General features: G+C 39.8%; 1 protein-coding gene across 3 annotated transcripts in view; it reads right to left on the reverse strand.

Annotated features, from left to right (window-relative positions):
• LOC125821735 (MAP3K epsilon protein kinase 1-like) overlaps positions 1-16,134 on the reverse strand; it is a 602,763-nt gene that overhangs the window by 106,011 nt on the left and 480,618 nt on the right. The gene's annotated exons all lie outside the window — the stretch shown is intronic.

Genomic DNA, 16,134 nt, shown 5'->3' on the forward strand with positions numbered 1-16,134 from the left:
TAATTCTTCCAAATAATATAACTCTAATGAATTTATAATACAATAAACCTAATATTTAATTACATATTTCAATATATTAAAACTCAATTTATAATATGATGACAACGTAATAAAATTCAAGATTAAAGCTACTGGTTTCGAAAATCAGTGGCAAAAACTCTAACCCAAATTTATCATATACTATAAGCCAAATTTATCATATCATCAATTAGTAATTGGATAACCATTAATCCATCAACCAATTCATTATCTCCTTCACTTTCTCAAAATCCAAACTGCCAGCACATCCGCTAACACCACTTTCAATTCTCATCTAACCATGAAATATTATTGTATAATATTTAACCCCCTACTATTAAATAAGGACATTGAAGATTCAAAGCAATACTTCGATGTCAGTCTTTCTTGTTAAACGGCGCATGTAAAGTTTCTCGCCTACTTGTCTTTCTTCTTTCTTTTACAAATTATTTCTTTACCCTAATTATTATACATGACTAACTATAAAAGTGGTAAAAGCGGTCCACTATTAATTTTAATGTTATTTTCTTTAACCACCAACTAAATTAATTATTAAAATTACCCCATTAGTTATCTTTCGTGCATATCAGCCTCACTCTCCCAAGTGGACTCTTCAACCACCGATTCTTTCACTGAACCTTGATAGATGCAATCTCCTCTGACCTCAACTTGTGGACCTCCCTATCTAGAATAGCTACAGGTTCCTCCTCATAAGACAGATTCTCATCAAGCAGGACTGAATCCCAACGAATAATGTAGTTTCCATCACCATAATATTTTTTTAGCATAGACACATGAAATATCGGGTGCACTCCTGACAACCTTGGAGGCTAGGCCAATTCATAGGCCACCTCCCCCATACGGTTAAGAACTTCAAATGGCCCAATATACCTCGAACCAAGCTTACCTCGCTTACCAAACCGTATCACACCCTTCATGGGTGAAACCTTCAGCAAGACTTGCTCACCCTCCATAAACTCCAAGTCCCTGACCTTCCGATCTGCATACTCCCTCTGCCTGCTCTGAGCTGCTAGAAGCTTCTCCTGAATGTTCTCTAACGATTCCCTCAAAAAATTGGTACCCCAAGGTCTCACCTCAAATGCATCAAACCAACCAATGGGAGACCTACAACTCCTCCCATACAATGCCTCAAATAGGGCCATGCCAATACTCGAGTGATAGTTATTGTTGTATGAAAACTCTGCCAAGGGTAAGAAATGATCCCAATGACCACCAAAATCTATCACACACGCATAAGCATATCCTCGAGCACTTGAATTGTTTGCTCAAACTATCGGTCTAAGGGTGAAATGCGGTACTAAGATCCACTCTAGTACCTAATTCAGCCTGCAAGGTCCTCCAAAAGTTAGAATTAAATTGCGTACATCTATCTGATATGATGGAGATTGAAAATCCATGCAATCGAACAATCACGCGAATATAAAGTGTTGCTAACTTCTCTGCATTATGAGTCACCTTGATCGGAATAAACTGAGCAGACTTAGTTAACCTATCAACAATTACCCATATAGAATCAAACTTACTCAATGTTCTTGGAAGACCAACCACAAAATCCATTGCAATTCTTTCCCACTCTTATTCAGGAATGGGCATTCTCTTAAGTGTCCCTACAGGCCTCTGATGTTCATATTTTACATGCTGAAAATTTGGACATTGGGCAACAAATCAACAATGTCACGCTTCATTCTACTTCACCAATAATGCTGTCTCATATCACGATACATCTTGGTTGCACCAGGATGTATAGAATACCTCGAACTATGAGCCTCTGCAAGAATAGTATTAGTCAAATAATCATCACGGGCACACATACCCGCCCCTTAATTCTCAATACGCCTTCCTCATCAATCACAACCTCTTTAGCCTTTCCTCGTAATATAATATCTCAAATTCGGCTAAGCTTCTCATCATCAAACTGCTTTCCTTTAATCTTGTCAAGAAAATAAGATCTTGCCTCCACACAGGCCAAGAATCCTCCTTTCATAATTACTTAAGGTCATTAGCCAGAGTTTGAACCTCTCTAGCTAATGGGCGTCTAGAAGCCTGTAAGTGGGAAAAACTCCCCATGCTCCCTGCTTTTCTACTTAGGGCATCAACCACAATATTAGCTTTACCCGGTTGATATAGAATAGTAATGTCATAGTCTTTCAATAGTTTCATCCATCTTCTCTACCTTAAATTCAATTCCTTCTGAGTGAACACATTTTGTAAACTGCGATGATCTGTATACACTTCACACTTGACCCCATATAGATAAAGCCTCCACTGCTTCAATCCAAATACAACTGCAGCCAACTCCAAATCATGGGTCAGATAGTTACGTTCGTGCACTTTCAATTGCCTTGAAGCATAGGAAATTACATTCCTCTCCTGCATTAGCACTGCACCTAAACCAGAATAAGATGCATCACAATAAAAAATAAAATTCTTACCTTCCACAAGCAAGGCAAGAATCGGTGCAGTAGTCAACAAGGTCTTGAGTTTCAGGAAGCTCTCTTCACACTCATCCGACCATACAAAGGGAATTTCTTGGTCAAGTTGGTCAGTTGGGAATCAATGGAAGAAACTCCCTTAATGAACCGACGGTAGTAGCTAGCTAAACCAACAAAACTCCATACCTTTGAAACATTAGTAGGTCTTCCACAACTCTTCATAACTTCGATCTTAGTGGGATCCACCATCACTCCATCCTTAGAAACCACGTTCCCAAGAAGGACACTAAATCGAGCCAAAACTCACACTTGGAGAATTTGGCATAAAGCCTTTTCTCCCTTAACAACCCCAATACAGTTCTCAAATGCTCTTCATGTTCTTTTCTACTCTTGGAGTAGATCAATATATCATCAATAAATATAATAATGAAGAGATCCAAATATTCATGCTCATGAAAGTAGCAGGGGCATTCATACGCCCAAAATACATTACTAAGAACTCATAATATCCAAACCTTGTTCGAAAAACAGTCTTTGGCATATCCATTGCTCTTATTTTAGTTGATGATAACCTGACCTCAAATCAATTTTTGAGAAGACACAAGGACCCTGTAACTGATCAAACAAGCCATTAGTGCGAGAAATGGGGCACTTGTTCTTAATATTCACCTTATTCAACTGATTGTAGTCTATGCACATCCGAAAACTACCATCTTTCTTCTTCACAAATAAAACTGGAGCACCCCAAGGAGAGGCACTCGGTCTAATAAAACCTTTACCTAACAACTCTTGAAGTTAGGCCTTCAACTCTCTCAACTCAGCCGGGGCCATTCTGTAAGGTGGAATGGAAATGGGGTGAGTCCCCGGCTCTAGGTCAATACAAAATTTAATATCCCTATCTGGTGTCATACCAGGCAGGTCTCCAGGAAAAACATCAACAAACTCACGAACTATCAAAACAGACTCGATCGAAGGCACTTTGGAAGTATCATCCCTGAGATGTGCCAAGAAAGCTGAACAACCCTTACTCACCAACCTCTTAGCACAAAGAAAAGAGATGATACGAACTGGGTCAGGAACATAGTCACCCTTCCATACCAGCGGATCTATCCCAGGCTTGGCCAAAGTCACAGTCTTAGCATTACAATCTAAGATAGAAAAATTTGGAAAAAGCCAAGTCATACCTAGAATTACATCAAATTCAACCGTCTCCAGAATAATCAAATCTACATAAGTTTTGATCCCCACAAAAGTTATAAGGCAAGAACACCTTCTCAACTAACACAGACTCACCAACAGGAGTAGAGACACAATAGACATGTCAAGCAAGTCACAATGCAAATCAAGTCCATTAGATAATAAGGAAGATACATAAAAAAATGTGGATCCAGGATCAAACAATACAGAAGCCATGCGATCATAGACCAGAAGAGTACCTATGATAAAAGCATCAAATGCCTCTACCTTTGGCCTCCTGGGGAAAGCATAACAATGGGCTTTATCACCTGTCTGTCTATTTCCCCTACTGGGATGCGCTCCAGTAGTTCCAATCTGCCCGCCACCCCGGCCAAATTGGTGACCACCATTACCTTGGCCACCACGTCCTCCAGAATGACGACCTCTACCATGACCACCCCTTCTTCTAATTGCTGGAGATCTATAACTATGATCACACCAAGCCCGACTCTACCTCAGATAGTATTTACCAATATGCCCAGCCTCACCACATCTATAGCAAGTCTTGGAGTCGAGAGTAGGTCTTTGTGAAGACGAAAAAGACTGAAGATAACCCCCAAACTCAGAAAAAGGTTGACTGGTCGGTGACGGACCCTCAGCTGAAACCTGTAATGAAGACTGAATAGGACGGGGTGGATAACCCCTAGAACTCTGCCCTCTGGAGTAAGAACCACTAAATGCACCTCCCTTATGGAACTTCTTAAACATTGACACCTTGGTGAAGTCATTTGGCTTCACCCCCTCTACCTCTATCACAAAATCAACCACTTCTTAAAAAGATTTTGTAGGAGCAGCTACCTATAAAGCTGGAATCTGCAAATCTGACCTTAGTCCCTTCACAAAGCGGCGAATCCGCTCTTGCGGGCTGAAGCAAAGCCGAGTGGAATACCTGGATAATGCACGAAATTTGGCCTCATAGGTTGCAACCGACATCTTTCCTTGCTTTATGTTTAGGAACTTATCTCTCCTCATGTCCCTCAAAGTCCTGGTTATATACTTCTCCATGAAGAAGCTAAAGAATGCTGCCCAAGTCATAGGTGGTGCCTTTGCTTGTCACGACCCGATTCTACACCCCGAAAGCGACACGACGTACTCGACCCCGATGGGGTCTTATACAAGCCTCATAGCATTCATAACATAAGATACTTAGAAATAGTGCGGAATTTTAAAACTTTTCTTTATAAATCCAACAATAAAAAATATTAAAAGCAAGCGAAAGTCTATAGTCTCATATGACCATCTAAACAACATACTTGAAACAAAATAGGGTCACGACCCTTTACAATCGAACTCTTAACAATAGTCTATTACATGAAAAGAAAGGAAACATCAACTACTTGTCCTCGATCTATGAGGACATAACACTTAGTCTTGGGGAACTCAAATCCAAGCTTCACTAGAGAAAACCACTCAATTGCTGGAACCTACACTTGTAGTAACATAGAAGAATGGGTTGGCACAATTAAGTACTAAATATGATAGCCATGCAAAAACATGCTTAAAACAGACATTTTATTTGAAAGTCATAACATATGCCATTTTGATAAAACCTTCATAAACATAAGCATAAGAGGCATAAGACATAGCCAACATATAAGTCATTTAACCATATTAGGAACATAATCAACATATAACCCATTACCTTCACATTAAGCCTTCACCTAAAGTAAGCCTCAAGCTATACTTTGTGCAATGTATGAATAACGTCCCATACCACTATCCACACCAAGTACCACCTTAAGGTCACCAAAAGTGAACTTACCATTCAACCTTAGCATCCTTACACAATACTCATACATAAGAGACATAAACCTTTCATAAGTCATATCATCACATAAAGACCATCACCTAAGACAACCCCTAAGTCATACGTGTGCAATGTGCAAGTAGCATCCCATACTACTACTCACACTAAGTACTCCTTGAAGTCACCATAGGAAAGGTGCATTCATATACATTAAGTCATGATAAGGAAGTAACTCATAATACAATCCATGTATAGCATGCATCATCTAATTTAAGCATAAGTCACAATCTTCATTACATTAAGAGCACCTTCATTCATTAGACATTAGATCAACATTCTCATTAACATCATCATAAGAGCACATTCATTACACTAAACATTATAAAGGAATACACCACAACCTCTCTCAAAGCCTACTTGTGCAATGCATAGATGGCGTCCCATACCACCACCCACACTAAGTAGTGCATCCTTAAGAAGCCATAGTTCATTAACATTCTTTATGGGGGTAAGCCTTAACCGACATAGAGCATGTGAGCAATTCATGGAATCCCGGTGTCATCCTCACCGGATAAGGAATTCCTACTTGCCTAAGGTATGACCATTGTTTTTAGCTTAAGTGGATCCACTAGCTAGACCTATGTGGGCACATAGTTATGGTATAGGGAGATTACTACTAGACACCCCGCCTTAACTCACGGATGAGCATCCACCCCAATTCATATCCACTCAGTGCTTATCATTATTCCCCATAGAGTACTTAACATTCATTATTATGGGATAAGAGATTGTTGCTAGATACCCCGCCTCAACTCATGGATGAGTATCCATCTCTAACCCAACATTCATTTATTGGAAAACTTATCGATTCAAAGATGAGAATAGCCTTTCACCTAAGAATCCCATATTGTGAGAAAGTCCTTTCACAACATGTCATTATCATTCATTAAAGTACAATTGAGAATAGCCTTTCAATAAGTACTTCATCATTAACATAATCATAGAACTTCATTCATTATTCATTCATGAGTGTGTGTATGTTGGAATAACCTTTCACATATAGCCTCATCATTCATAAGTGTTAATAGAGAGATAACATTCAATCATAACACAATTACCTTCTAAACATAAGCATAATTCATTCATTTAGATCACACACATACTTCACATCATAATCATACTTAATCCTTCATGAAATTGCCCGTTAGGGCTATGAACCAACATCAATCCATAAATCCAAGATACTACAATTGAATAGGAAATTGACATGGTTCAATCACTTAATTCAATGTAAACATCAACAATTCAACATACTTGCATAATCAATCAACTCCAAATCACAAATCACAATTTAGGAAATTGGGGGAAAACATGGGTTCTAGGAAGAAATCATCTCAATTCATCTTTAAATCCACAATTCATTCATAATTCAATGCAATAATGCCTTTAAAAATTGTTTTGAATCGAACCCATGCATAGATTGAAAAGTAGGGTTTTGGGGTAAACTTTGAAGACTTGAAATCAACTTTGAAATTGGCTCCTTGAAATAAACTACGTCAAGGATGAAGACCACCATACCTTTAATGGAAGAATCCCACGAAAATCCCTTGAAAAACTTGAAGTCTTGACCTTGGAAGCTTGAAGTCTTCACCTCCAATGGAGGTTTCTAGAGAGAGAACTTTAGGAGCAGAGGGGAGGTTTGTATTTTGGGTTTTGAAATAATGAAGTCTAAAATATATTTTAATACTTTAAAAACCCTTAAAATACCATAAATAACTAATTAAAACCGTCCCCCAACCAAACTAGACTTAACATGAATTTACCAAACCACCCCCACATTGGCCGCACCTTGACAACTTTTGCAGGGGTGAACCACGACCACCAAACCACAGACCATGGTCTGGATCACGCCCTATCTTGGTCAAGTGTGGTTTGGGGCTGTGGCTTGGACAAGAGGGACTTGACCCACGGAGGCCATCCACAGGGCGTGGATGGTCCTACGGGGCATGGTCCCCTTCCGCGGTTCACCAAATTTCGGGCAACCTTTTTGGTTTCAAGGGGTCTTAGGGGTTAGGCTTAGGGTCCTTCTCAAGGACCCCTAGGGTGGTCCTTGGGGAGTCATACCTTGACGTTTAACCCCTCAACCTAAGCTCGGGACTACATTATACCACCCTTAAACCTCACAACAACTCCAAGACACACTAGTTAGGCTCTAGTTTAACTTATTTGTTTTACGGGTCGTTACATTGCTGGCCGACACTCAACATGAGATCGCCACCACATTTTGGCATCCCCCTGAAACTGGTATGTCACAAACTCAACACCAAATCGCTCCACTATGTCCATCTTATGTAGCAGCTCATCACAATCAATAAGGAAATCATAAGCATCTTCAGATTCTGTACCCTTGAAGACTGGAGGTTTCAACTTTAAGAACTTAATAAAGGGATCATGCTGGTCACTAGTCATTATAGGCCATGTAGTCAATTGGGGAAACATGCCAATTTCCAAGGACACATACATGTGGGGAGCCACAACAACTGCATGTTGTACTCCTTGAACCTGAGTTGTTGGTGCAAAAAATGCTAGGGTGCCTGGCCCTGATCAGATAACCCGCTGAGATAAATAAAAACCTTATTGATCATCTCTGGAGTAGGCTGGGGTGGTGCTTCATTCTCATTAATCTTCCCATTCTCCCCCTTATCACCCTCTCTTGCTACCTCCTCAGCTGGTGGAGAGGTCACTGCTCTATCTCTAGTTGGACCAGTTACTTGTCCTCTACCTCTAGTGGGCCTTATCCTGCGACCTCTACCACGATCTCTCGCCACTGCTCCCCCTCGGGGTGCAGCCCCAATGGTTGGCTCAGGTGCACCCTTTCTTGCTGGTGTTGGTGTTGCCACAACTATTACTCTAGTTCTGACCATTTGCGAAATAGAGTGAAGAAGGTCAGTTACCAATTTGTATCACCTAGATACCAATTAGATTCAAGTAATAACAGGAAAGAAAGAAAGAAATGAGTTTTTCTAAAGTCCTAGAGCCTCTCGAAGAAAAGTAAAGACGTCCCTGTACTGTTTCGTAAAACTCTACTAAACTTGTCCTTGTGTGATGTGATCACCGAACCTAAAGCTCTAATACCAAGTTTGTCATGACCCAAAATGAGTCATGATTGGCACTCACACTTAACCTCCTAGGTGGGCGAACCAATTTATCCAACCCAACTTATATCAATTGTTTAACTATGGATAACAACCATAATGTGGAAGCTCAAACTTATTAAAGTAACTAATAAAATAAACCTCTAAAGTCTAGTACATATTATCTCCAAAACCTGAAAGTCATCACATCAAGAAAATCTATTCTCAAAATACCAAGTCTAAGAGTATTAAAGAAATCAAAATAAATAAGTAGAATAGTCTATGTTCAAAATCCATCATCCATGAATGAGAGGATCCAACACGAGTTGAAAGGAAAAGCTCACCCTGAAATCTGGAGACTGGCTAGAACTGAGGGCGAGTCGAAGTCGATGGTATACTCGCTCACTCCACAAAAAGAAAACGAAGAAAACACAAGTAGGGGTTGTACAAGACAACATGTACTGAGTAGGTATCATCGGCCAACTCAAAATGGAAACTAATATTCAGTAAGTAATAGTGCAAAATCAATTATGGCACTTAGCAGGTGGCAAGCAACAACCAACATAAACAATTGATAACAACACCAAAGTAAGAATGTAATCAGTCAACAATATCAAGAACACACATGAGAACTCATGCGTCCACACCAAGCTCTTTTGGGAATAGGGTTCTTTAAGATTGGGTATATTAAGTTGTAAAACATGTTTTCCTTTAATTTTACCGTGTTGGAGCGTGACAACCGATCCAATAATATTGTGCCGGCTTGTGACACCCAATCTAAATATATTGTGTCGAAATGGGACACCTGATGCAATCCAGATTGCCTCAAGACCTTTTGACTCATAGACAAGCTTGGGAACTATAATGGATTGAAGAGTTGTTCCCAAGGATGGAGCCTCTTGGGCTTGTATTAGTGGCAAACAAAGGTTCACATGCGTGGAAGATCACTTGGGCGAACGAAGGGAGGACAGTTGACAACACTGCTCTTTGGCAAACATAAGATCAGTTGGCGCGTCGCCCAATGACTTGGGTGATGACCCCCAAACTGCCTAATGTTCCAGGAGCAGGATCCATGCAGGAAACATCGCTAACCCAATGTGAGAGTCGCCAAGTGGATTGGGCGTGCCTGACTTAGCTCGCCCATTGGTCATTTCGGGTCACTTTTGGGCCTTTTTGTGTAATAATGTCCTAAAACTATAAATAGGCAGTTTAGGATCATTTTAGTGTTAGATTATTTATAATATTGAAAACTGAAAACTCATGTTAAGTGTTGAGAGCTTGATTAAGCTTCTGTTGACTATTGTTTAGAAACATCGGTTGCTTGGGAGTGCAGTGCCCTTGAGGTCGTTGTATGAGTTAGGTTCTATTATAGGATTAATGGATATCCTCATAGCATGACGGTTAGTAGAGAGGTTAACACTAAAAACATTGAACCGAGGCGATTCAAACTCAAGGAACAACCAAACATCCTCTATTATCATGGCAATTAAGCCCATAGATGGAGAACAAATAAGTTGGTTATTCTTCACATGAACAACATAACAACACCAACAAGGTGATACTTCTATGAGTTCAAATACTCTCAAACATTTCACTGGGATCAATATGGTAAAAGGTCCACATAACTGGATCATACAAACAAGTATAAACCTCAATGATATCCCGATCCACATGCAAGACATCTTTAATACAACCAGTGGATTCATCATATGCAAAAAGATAGTAGAGGAAGGTATAAGCTTCACTTTCTCTTGGCAAATAGCTCTTACCCCAATACGATGCATAAACAACATGATCAAATTCAAAGCAAGGGTAAAGAAAGGGGTCTAGGAAACTATCCCTCCCCCTGCACAATGTAGTCCCTTCAAGTGGATGGTAAAACCTCAAGAAGAGCTTTCCTTCATAGGAAAAGACATCAACGATTTCACCCACATTATGCTTGCCATTTTGACCAAGCATCCCCACACAAATACAACAATTCAACTGACTACCGGGGTCAAATGGAAAGGAAATCTGTGAATTTGGATCAAGTGCACCTCCTTTTATCAGATTGGAACCCTTACCTTCCCAAAACATACTCCAGTCAACAGTGTGAGCATCATGATATGTAAACATGTAAACGAGAAAGGTATTACCTCAATACACTTCAGTCAAGGGGTTCCCAACTTTAGCCTCCACTCTAGATGCTAGAGGATCATAACTCACACGAAGCACTAGAACACACAATGAATAAGTAATAGTTAAAACATAGGCATCCCTTTTCATCTTAACACTACCCTTCCCAATAAATGTACTATCATCTTCACATAAGATATTTCCATGTTGAGGAAGTGTGTCATTGAACCACAATGGATTCTCAAACAATTTAACAACATTTGTGAGAGTTCCACTTTTGGAAATTGTGTCATCACGCCATAACAGATTCTCAAACGATTTAACAACATTTTCATCAAACAAAAATGTCACATTAGAAGCATCATCCCAATTATGACAGGGAGTGAGATGAGCCATCTTTGAAAACACACTATAACCATTGAGCCCATCAATCATATCATCTAATCTAGGGATAGGATGACAATACCTTAAGATGATCTTTTTGATGGCCCACCAATCAACACATATGCGCCATGATCCACCTTTCTTTGGAACCAATTGAATCGGAACAACGCACAGACTTGTACGTTTCATCACATAGCCCTTGTTGAGGGGTTTCTCAACTTGCCTTTGTAGCTCTTCACTTTCTCCCGGATTACTTCGGTAAGCCAATTTGGTTGGCCAATGTGAGCCCGCACGAAGTCAATTTGGTGCTCAATACCCTGGAGAGAGGACTTTGTAGTCCCATTAAAAGTGCTTCATTAGAATCCTGCAAACGAAAGGAAATAAAATGGGGAGGGGAAGAATTAGAAAGGTTAGATTGCAACACATAATACCTAGGTGTGATAAAATTCAATGAACTTTGGGACTCCACTTCTTCCCTTATCTCTCCATGCTCAGCCAACAATATTTGTTATTTTCCTTTCAACTTCCTCTTTTCGACTTTCGATCTCCATTGTCACGACCTGGGAGTACCCCCTAGATGTAACATGACGTACTTGACCCCGAAGGGGTCTCATACAAGCCTCTAGCATCATCATTACATAAGACATTAAAATAATGCGGATGTTTAAAACTTTACAATCGAAGTCCAACTTCGCTTTTTATAAAAGAAAGTAATAGGAAAAATCTAGACTTTGTCTCATACCACCATCTAAAACATAGGAATACAAAGTTTGGGACTTAGACATAATACATCAATAAAAGTCTCAACATGAGAAGTACAATAGAGCTAGAAAATAGAAAATCCCGTCCTCGAACTTGAGGACTCACCACTACTTGGAGAAAGCAATCCAAGTCTTCTTCAAAGGGAGAGTGAAAGTTAGCTAGTCGAAACCTACATTCATTAAGATGTAGAAGGAAGGAAATGGGTTAGCACATAATATGTACTAAGTATGGAAACATGCATAAAAACCTTAAACATAATAAAAAGGACATTTTTGTTAGAACGTATGCATTTGTCAAGTTTAGAAACCAACACGCATTTACAATGCACAACATGAGTCATAATAACATTTATACTTATTACATGAAAATATAAACACCTCAACAACCCCTAAAGAACAATTGTGCAATGTATGGTTGACACCTCATAATACCAACCCTACTACGTGTCCTCTTGAAGCTCCCTTGGTCATGTATATCACCTTTAAACCTCATTATAATCATTAGTCACAAATAAGGAAAATAATTATGAACATTACTTTGAATATAAGGAAGGTCATTCATAATAACTAACCATTCGAGGCACATGTATGCATTTGTATCTCATTACAATAATAAGGAATCATCCCACAACAACCTACCAAGTACACTTGTACAATGTGGGAGTGAAGTTCCATACCCCCACTCCTACTAAGTAACTTCACCAAGTGGTCATAACATAGTCCGTGTCTCATGCATTATCATTCATATAGGGAAAAATCGCATAACCGACATAGACCTAGTGAGCTACATGGAATCCGGTGTCGTGTAACCCTACACCGAAGAAGGTGTCCTACTTGCCTAAGGTAGGAGTAAGTGTATAGCGTCTAGGTGGATCCACTAGCTAAGTCCTATGTTGGCACATAGTTATGAGATAGGGAGATTGCTTCTAGAAACTCGCCCTATTGCATTGGCGGAGGAGCTTCCATCTCATGAGTATCATTTGGATGACCCACCCTATTGCATTGGTGGAGGGGCCTTTTCCTCATTGTCCATATCCACTCGGTGCTTAGAATTAATTCCCAAATTAACATCATTAGTCTTTGAATTGTATTTACATGTATGAAGGCATGCCTTAACCTTCGTTCAATACAATCCATCAAAATGGCTCATAGATTCATTAGGGATGAGAATGTACTTTCAACCTTAGAATTAACATTAATAAGCGAGTAGAAGTTTCACCTTACCTTGATAGTGCTTTCATGAGAACTAGAGTTTCAATCAACACAATAACATCATCATCATCCTAGACTATTCACGCATCGTCAAGTGTAAAGATAAGAGAAGAACAACCTTTCATCAATACCATACTTTACACTTTAGTAATAGGAGGTTTACTTTATAAGTACACCAATAGGTTACATACAACTTTCATCATTATGTATAAATCCTAGTCAATTTACCCTTTTCCAGGTCATGAATCAAGTCTCACCAATTCACCCTAAAATACTATAATACGCATGAATAAAAGAAGATTCTATAACTAGACCGACACAGATACAGTTCACAACAATCATCTTGCATCAATACTTCAATCAAACTTCATGAAATTAGGGTCATGGGGGTGTACCTGGGTTCATGGGAAATTTTACAATGAAAATCACCATTTAACATCAGATCATCCACAATATAATGCACTTAACATAATAAAAATCATTTTTGGGAAGAATCCATGGTTGGAATGGAAACCCTAGTTTTTGAACAATATTTCAATTTCGAAATCAAGAGTTGAAGGGCTTCATGGAGGAAGATGTTCCATGAATCAAAATCCGCATACCTTAATTGATGCTATCCCACGAAATTGGAGTGAAAAGCTTGGAGCTTGAACCCTAATCTTGAACTTCTTCTTGGTCTTTCGATGGAGTTTAGTGAGAGAATGTTTTGAGAGTGAAGTGGGTTTGTTTTTGAGTTGTGAGGGGTTAAAGACTTGTTTTAATACCAAAAAAATACTTTAATATGATTAGAATAACTAGTTATAACCGTCCCAACCTTTAACAAATTAATTAGTGATTTACTAAACTACTCCTACATGGCCGCCTCAAAGCAGTTCACTCAAGCCCCCATTCACGAGTCCCCGTTTAGGGGGCGTGGTCCAAACCACAGACCGTACTGGTCACTCATGGTTTTGGTCAGAGAGGGGTCATGAGAAGCCTTGGTGAGGAGACTAAGTCTCAACTCACGAGACCAATCCACGAGGCATGAATCAGTCCACGCTTTATACTGCCCACTCGTGGATTGGGACTGTGGCTAGGCAGTTTGGAGGGTCCTTGGTAGAAACCAAGTGTGGACTTACGACCCCCACCTACGGGGTGTGAGTCAACCAATGCCTCGTAGGTTGCCTCTTTGTGTATGAGGCTGTTTTGGACCTCCCCCTTGGGGGGTCCTAGGGGAATCGCGCATTAACGTTTAGGCACTGAAACCCTAGTACTAAGTTAGGTACGTTATTTAGGACCTTAACCTTAAGTTTAGACTTCATTAGGCTACTAGACTACATGTTAGGCTCTATCTTAGGTCTTTTGAAATACGGGGTGTTACATTTTCTCCCCCTTGGGAACATTCATCCTCGAATGTCGACCAAGACACCAAAAGTAAGTTAGGAACACTAGACTAGCAACCCTTCATGCATGAAACTTTAAAACGTGCCAAAGCTAAAATGCAATAATCACATCATGCACCTTTTCAAAGGAGGATACTTCAACTCCTTTTTCACTACATGGCCAAAGCAATACAAGAGAGTATGAACTACTTCTACTAACTCAATATGCAAGCAGCTCATTAATTCACATAAGCATGGGAGGAACTAACTTCTGCAAATCAAGTAAGCTCAATCACAACAAAATAGAGCCAATGAGTCATCTCATAAACACATCATTAAGCATGTTCATCATTTCATCTCATGGAGTCAAAAATGCAATCATCATATAAAATGCAAACCAACATAAGGAACATAAATGTCATGACAACCCAATATATATTAAAACATGAATTCTCACAAGAACATGTACAATATAAAGAAATCAGGGAAAATTCATACAACTCACATGCCTCCCAAAACACTAAACTTAGGAGGAGTTAATTACCACAAGCTTGAATAGGAGTAGAAGGAAAAAGATGAGGGTAATGGGACATCATGTCGGCCTCGACCTCCCATGTAGCACCCTCAAGTAAGTGATTCCTCCATAGAACCTTAACGGAAGCTACTTTCTTATTTCACAACTTCTTCACTTGCCGGTCTAGAATCTCAATCGGGACTTCTTCATAAGAAAAGTTCTCATCGACTCCTAAACCTTCTAAGGGAAGGATGGAAGCCGGATCACCAATACATCTTTTGAGCATAGAAACATGAAACACTGGGTGAACCGAAGCCAACTCAGTTGGCAAGTCCACCTCATAAGCAACTTTCCCCATACGTTTCAAGATTTGGTATGGGCCCACATACCGGGGACTAAGTTTTCCCTTCTTGCCAAACCTCATCACCCCTTTCATAGGTGAGATTTTCAAGTAGACCCAATCACCGACCTCAAATTCAAGATCCTTTCTTCTATTGTCGGCCGTCTTCAACCTTTCCCTAATGAGTCGAACTTTCTCAATGGCATCATAGACTAGTTCGGGACCAATTAGAGCAAACTCACCTACCTCAAACCACCCAATCAGAGAGCTACACCTTTTTCCATATAGTGTTTCAAATGAAGCCATGGCAATGCTAGAGAGATAACTATTGTTGTAGGTAAATTCTATCAAAGGAAGATAATCGTCCCAATTACCCTTGAAATCGATCGCACTCGCCCTCAACATGTCCTCTAAGGTTTGAATGGTCCGTTCCGCTTGACCATTCGTTTGAGGGTGGAAAGCGGTACTAAGTTTAACATTTGTACCAACCCCTTGTTCGAATGCTTTCCAAAAATGTAAAGTAAATTGAGCACCTCTATTCGATATGATAGACAAAGAAACCCATGCAACTTCACTACCTCTTTGATGTACAGTTTAGCATAGTCTTCCTCCGAAAAAGTAACCTTGACAAGAATGAAGTTGGCTGATTTAGTCATCCTATCAATAATGACCCAAATAGAATCGTGTTGCCTTCGCGTACGAGGCAACCTTACAACAAAATCCATATTGACCTCCTCTCACTTCCAAGTGGGAATATTCATTTCTTGGAGCAAACCTCCCAGTTTCTTGTGCTCGGCCTTGACTTGTTGACAATTTGGACATTTGGCCACAAAACCCGCTATATCCTTCTTCATACCGT

This window comes from Solanum verrucosum, unplaced genomic scaffold (genome assembly GCF_900185275.1).
Source record: "Solanum verrucosum unplaced genomic scaffold, falcon-dt-bn FXZP01000210.1, whole genome shotgun sequence".
Classification (NCBI taxonomy): domain Eukaryota; kingdom Viridiplantae; phylum Streptophyta; class Magnoliopsida; order Solanales; family Solanaceae; genus Solanum; species Solanum verrucosum.